A 6,989-nucleotide genomic window follows, 5' to 3' on the forward strand; every position below is an offset into this window, starting at 1 on the left:
AATTGCCTTTAAACTTGAGTAAATTAGCTTAAATGCTAACATGCTAACAGTTATCATGCTAGCACCTAGGAAGAGAGCCTCAAGTTTAGAAAGTGCCAAGGTTGTCCTATAACCTCCCTACATCATGCCATGTGTGTATTTGCCTTTAGACATGAGTAAATTAGCTTAAATGCTAACATGCTAGCACCTAGCAAGACAGCCTTAAGTTTAGAAACTGCCAAGGATGTCCTATGACGTCCCTGCATCATGCATGTGTGTATTTGCCTTTAAACGAGAGCAAATTAGCTTAAATGCTAACATGCTAACAGTCATCATGCTAGCACCTAGCAAGAGAGTCCCAAGTTTAGAAAGTGCCAAGGTTGTCCTATCACCTCCCTACATCATGCCATGTGTGTATTTGCCTTTAAACGTGAGTAAATTAGCTTAAATGCTAACATGCTAACAATCATTATGCTAGCACCTAGCAAGAGAGCCTCAAGTTTAGAAAGTGCCAAGGTTGTCCTATAACCTCCCTACATCATGCGTTGTGTGTATTTGCCTTTAGACATGAGTAAATTAGCTTAAATGCTAACATGCTAACGGCTACCACGCTAGCACCTAGCAAGAGAGCATCAAGTTTAGAAAGTGCCAAGGTTGTTCTATAACATCCCTACATCATGCCATGTGTGTATATACCTTTAGACACGAGTAAATTAGCTTAAATGCTAACATGCTAACGGCTACCATGTTAGCACCTAGCAAGAGGGTTTCAAGTTTACAAAGTGCCAAGGTTGTCCTATAACCTCCCTATATCATGCCATGTGTGTATTTGCCTTTAAACATGAGCAAATTAGCTTAAATGCTAACATGCTAACAGTCATCATGCTAGCACCTAGCCAGAGAATCCCAAGTTTAGAAAGTGCCAAGGTTGTCCTATAACATCCCTACATCATGCCATGTGTGTATTTGCCTTTAGACATGAGTAAATTACCTTAAATGCTAACATGCTAACGGCTAACATGCTAGCACCTAGCAAGACAGCCTTAAGTTTAGAAACTACCAAGGTTGTCCTATAACCTCCCCACATCATGCCATGTGTGTATTTGCCTTTAAACGTGAGTAAATTAGCTTATATGCTAACACGCTAACAGTCATTATGCTAGCACCTAGCAAGAGAGCCTCAAGTTTAGAAAGTGCCAAGGATGTCCTATAATGTCCCTGCATCATGCATGTGTGTATTTGCCTTTAAACATGAGCAAATTAGCTTAAATGTTAACATGCTAACAGTCATCATGCTAGCACCTAGCAAGACAGCCTCAAGTTTAGAAACTGCCAAGGTTGTCCTATAACCTCCCTACATCATGCCATGTGTGTATTTGCCTTTAGACATGAGTAAATTAGCTTAAATGCTAACATGCTAACGGCTAACATGCTAGCACCGAGCAAGACAGCCTCAAGTTTAGAAACTGCCCAGGATGTCCTATAACGTCCCTGCATCATGTCATGTGTGTATTTGCCTTTAAACGTGAGTAAATTAGCTTAAATGCTAACATGCTAACAATCATTATGCTAGCACCTAGCAAGAGAGCCTCAAGTTTAGAAAGTGCCAAGGTTGTCCTATAACCTCCCTACACCATGCCATATGTGTATTTGCCTTTAGACATGAGTAAATTAGCTTAAATGCTAACATGCTAACGGCTACCATGCTAGCACCTAGCAAGAGAGCCTCAAGTTTAGAAACTGCTAAGGTTGTCCTATAACCTCCCTACATCATGTCATGTGTGCAATTGCCTTTAAACGTGAGTAAATTAGCTTAAATGCTAACATGCTAACGGGTCCATGCTAGCACCTAGCAAGAGAGCCTCAAGTTTAGAAACTGCCAAGGTTGTCCTAGAACCTCCCTGCATCATGCCATGGGTGTATTTGCCTTTAAACATGAGTAAATTAGCTTAAATGCTAACATGCTAACATGCTAGCAATTAGCATTTAGCCACAGAGAGTGTTCAGAAGTTTATCTAAAAAATGAGCCATCAACCACGTTTCTATGTGGCCGTATGGCTGAGCTACAAGGCTGTGAAAAGTCTGTAAATTCTCGTTTTCTCTGGAATGCGGCTGTTCTAAAAATAGAATGGTGTACCTAATCTAGTGGCCGATTTTTTTTCTATCGCAAATAGTGTCGCCATGGTTACACGAAACGTTCCAAAAAATAAATACCGCTGTAGTCCCGAGCGTCACGATTCCGACGGTGTAACATGTGTGGGGGTCCTTCTTGCGGTTTTGGCCGCATTACGCGCACAAAAAGTGGAAGATTAAGATATAAGAATAATAAAAATTGGTAAACACCACAAGGAATAACAATATGGGCTGGCTCAGTAGCCAGCCCATAGACTGCTACTGCAAGTAGCAGTCTATGGGCTGGCTACTGAGCCAGTCCATAACTAGAAAATTCCCGCGGAAATTTTGATGGACTGGCCACCTGTGCTGTGAACCTCGGGCCCGGTGGGCCAACGGCTACCGCGGTAGCACCTAGCAAGAAAGCCTCAAGTACGGAAAAAGTTGATGCAGTCCCATAGTGTCCCCACATCATGCCAAGTGTGTAATTGCCTTTAAACTTGAGTAAATTAGCTTAAATGCTAACATGCTAACAATCATTATGCTAGCACCTAGCAAGAGAGCCTCAAGTTTAGAAAGTGGCAAGGTTGTCCTATAACCTCCCTACATCATGCCATGTGTGTATTTGCCTTTAAATGTGAGTAAATTGGCTTAAATGCTAACATGCTAACAGTTATCATGCTAGCACCTAGCAAGAGAGCCTCAAGTTTAGAAAGTGCCAAGGTTGTCCTATAACCTCCCTACATCATGCCATGTGTGTATTTGCCTTTAGACATGAGTAAATTAGCTTTAATGCTAACATGCTAACAATCATTATGCTAGCACCTAGCAAGAGAGCCTCAAGTTTAGAAAGTGCCAAGGTTGTCCTATAACCTCCTTACACCATGCCATATGTGTATTTGCCTGAAGACATGAGTAAATTAGCTTAATTGCTAACATGCTAACGGCTACCATGCTAGCACCTAGAAAGAGGGTTTCAAGTTTAGAAAGTGCCAAGGTTGTCCTATAACCTCCCTATATCATGCCATGTGTGTATTTGCCTTTAAATGTGAGTAAATTAGCTTAAATGTTAACATGCTAACAGTTATCATGCTAGCACCTAACAAGAGGGCCTCAAGTTTAGAAAATGCCAAGGTTGTCCTATAACCTCCCTACATCATGTCATGTGTGCATTTGCCTGTAGACATGAGTAAATTAGCTTAAATGCTAACATGCTAACGGCTACCATGCTAGCACCTAGCAAGAGGGCCTGAAGTTTAGAAACTGCCAAGGTTGTCCTATAACCTCCCCACATCATGCCATGTGTGTATTTGCCTTTAAACGTGAGTAAATTAGCTCATATGCTAACACGCTAACAGTCATTATGCTAGCACCTAGCAAGAGAGCCTCAAGTTTAGAAAGTGCCAAGGATGTCCTATAACGTCCCTGCATCATGCATGTGTGTATTTGCCTTTAAACATGAGCAAATTAGCTTAAATGCTAACATGCTAACAGTCATCATGCTAGCACCTAGCAAGAGACCCTCAAGTTTAGAAAGTGCCAAGGTTGTCCTATAACCTCCCTACATCATGTCATGTGTGTATTTGCCTTTAGACATGAGTAAATTAGCTTAAATGCTAACATGCTAACGGCTAACATGCTAGCACCTAGCAAGAGAGTTTCAAGTTTACAAAGTGCCAAGGTTGTCCTTCAACCTCCCTATATCATGCCATGTGTGTATTTGCCTTTAAACGTGGGTAAATTAGCTTAAATGCTAACATGCTAACAGTTATCATGCTAGCACCTAGCAAGAGACCCTCAAGTTTAAAAAGTGCCGAGGTTGTCCTATAACCTCCCTACATCATGCCATGTGTGTATTTGCCTTTAGACATGAGTAAATTAGCTTAAATGCTAACATGCTAACGGCTAACATGCTAGCACCTAGCATGACAGCCTCAAGTTTAGAAACTGCCATGGATGTCCTATGACGTCCCTGCATCATGCATGTGTGTATTTGCCTTTAAACATGAGCAAATTAGCTTAAATGCTAACATGCTAACGGCTACCATGCTAGCACCTAGCAAGAGAGCCTCAAGTTTAGAAACTGCTAAGGTTGTCCTATAACCTCCCTACATCATGTCATGTGTGCAATTGCCTTTAAACGTGAGTAAATTAGCTTAAATGCTAACATGCTAACGGGTCCATGCTAGCACCTAGCAAGAGAGCCTCAAGTTTAGAAGCTGCCAAGGTTGTCCTAGAACCTCCCTGCATCATGCCATGGGTGTATTTGCCTTTAAACATGAGTAAATTAGCTTAAATGCTAACATGCTAACATGCTAGCAATTAGCATTCAGTACTGAGAGAGTTCAGAAGTTTATCTAAAAAATGAGCCATCAACCACGTTTCTACGTGGCCGTATGGCTGAGCTACAAGGCTGTGAAAAGTCTGTAAATTCTCGTTTTCTCTGGAATGCGGCTGTTCTAAAAATAGAATGGTGTACCTAATCTAGTGGCCGATTTTTTTTTCTATTGCAAATAGCGTCGCCATGGTTACACGAAACGTTCCAAAAAATAAATACCGCTGTAGTCCCGAGCGTCACGATTCCGACGGTGTAACATGTGTGGGGGTCCTTCTTGCGGTTTTGGCCGCATTACGCGCACAAAAAGTGGAAGATTAAGATATAAGAATAACTAGAAAATTCCCGCGGAAATTTTGATGGACTGGCCACCTGTGCTGTGAACCTCGGGCCCGGTGGGCCAACGGCTACCGCGGTAGCACCTAGCAAGAAAGCCTCAAGTACGGAAAAAGTTGATGCAGTCCCATAGTGTCCCCACATCATGCCAAGTGTGTAATTGCCTTTAAACTTGAGTAAATTAGCTTAAATGCTAACATGCTAACAATCATTATGCTAGCACCTAGCAAGAGAGCCTCAAGTTTAGAAAGTGGCAAGGTTGTCCTATAACCTCCCTACATCATGCCATGTGTGTATTTGCCTTTAAATGTGAGTAAATTGGCTTAAATGCTAACATGCTAACAGTTATCATGCTAGCACCTAGCAAGAGAGCCTCAAGTTTAGAAAGTGCCAAGGTTGTCCTATAACCTCCCTACATCATGCCATGTGTGTATTTGCCTTTAGACATGAGTAAATTAGCTTTAATGCTAACATGCTAACAATCATTATGCTAGCACCTAGCAAGAGAGCCTCAAGTTTAGAAAGTGCCAAGGTTGTCCTATAACCTCCTTACACCATGCCATATGTGTATTTGCCTGAAGACATGAGTAAATTAGCTTAATTGCTAACATGCTAACGGCTACCATGCTAGCACCTAGAAAGAGGGTTTCAAGTTTAGAAAGTGCCAAGGTTGTCCTATAACCTCCCTATATCATGCCATGTGTGTATTTGCCTTTAAATGTGAGTAAATTAGCTTAAATGTTAACATGCTAACAGTTATCATGCTAGCACCTAACAAGAGGGCCTCAAGTTTAGAAAATGCCAAGGTTGTCCTATAACCTCCCTACATCATGTCATGTGTGCATTTGCCTGTAGACATGAGTAAATTAGCTTAAATGCTAACATGCTAACGGCTACCATGCTAGCACCTAGCAAGAGGGCCTGAAGTTTAGAAACTGCCAAGGTTGTCCTATAACCTCCCCACATCATGCCATGTGTGTATTTGCCTTTAAACGTGAGTAAATTAGCTCATATGCTAACACGCTAACAGTCATTATGCTAGCACCTAGCAAGAGAGCCTCAAGTTTAGAAAGTGCCAAGGATGTCCTATAACGTCCCTGCATCATGCATGTGTGTATTTGCCTTTAAACATGAGCAAATTAGCTTAAATGCTAACATGCTAACAGTCATCATGCTAGCACCTAGCAAGAGACCCTCAAGTTTAGAAAGTGCCAAGGTTGTCCTATAACCTCCCTACATCATGTCATGTGTGTATTTGCCTTTAGACATGAGTAAATTAGCTTAAATGCTAACATGCTAACGGCTAACATGCTAGCACCTAGCAAGAGAGTTTCAAGTTTACAAAGTGCCAAGGTTGTCCTTCAACCTCCCTATATCATGCCATGTGTGTATTTGCCTTTAAACGTGGGTAAATTAGCTTAAATGCTAACATGCTAACAGTTATCATGCTAGCACCTAGCAAGAGACCCTCAAGTTTAAAAAGTGCCGAGGTTGTCCTATAACCTCCCTACATCATGCCATGTGTGTATTTGCCTTTAGACATGAGTAAATTAGCTTAAATGCTAACATGCTAACGGCTAACATGCTAGCACCTAGCATGACAGCCTCAAGTTTAGAAACTGCCATGGATGTCCTATGACGTCCCTGCATCATGCATGTGTGTATTTGCCTTTAAACATGAGCAAATTAGCTTAAATGCTAACATGCTAACGGCTACCATGCTAGCACCTAGCAAGAGAGCCTCAAGTTTAGAAACTGCTAAGGTTGTCCTATAACCTCCCTACATCATGTCATGTGTGCAATTGCCTTTAAACGTGAGTAAATTAGCTTAAATGCTAACATGCTAACGGGTCCATGCTAGCACCTAGCAAGAGAGCCTCAAGTTTAGAAGCTGCCAAGGTTGTCCTAGAACCTCCCTGCATCATGCCATGGGTGTATTTGCCTTTAAACATGAGTAAATTAGCTTAAATGCTAACATGCTAACATGCTAGCAATTAGCATTCAGTACTGAGAGAGTTCAGAAGTTTATCTAAAAAATGAGCCATCAACCACGTTTCTACGTGGCCGTATGGCTGAGCTACAAGGCTGTGAAAAGTCTGTAAATTCTCGTTTTCTCTGGAATGCGGCTGTTCTAAAAATAGAATGGTGTACCTAATCTAGTGGCCGATTTTTTTTTCTATTGCAAATAGCGTCGCCATGGTTACACGAAACGTTCCAAAAAATAAAT

The sequence above is a fragment of the Doryrhamphus excisus genome, chromosome 14 (genome assembly GCF_030265055.1).
Source record: "Doryrhamphus excisus isolate RoL2022-K1 chromosome 14, RoL_Dexc_1.0, whole genome shotgun sequence".
Lineage (NCBI taxonomy): Eukaryota > Metazoa > Chordata > Actinopteri > Syngnathiformes > Syngnathidae > Doryrhamphus > Doryrhamphus excisus.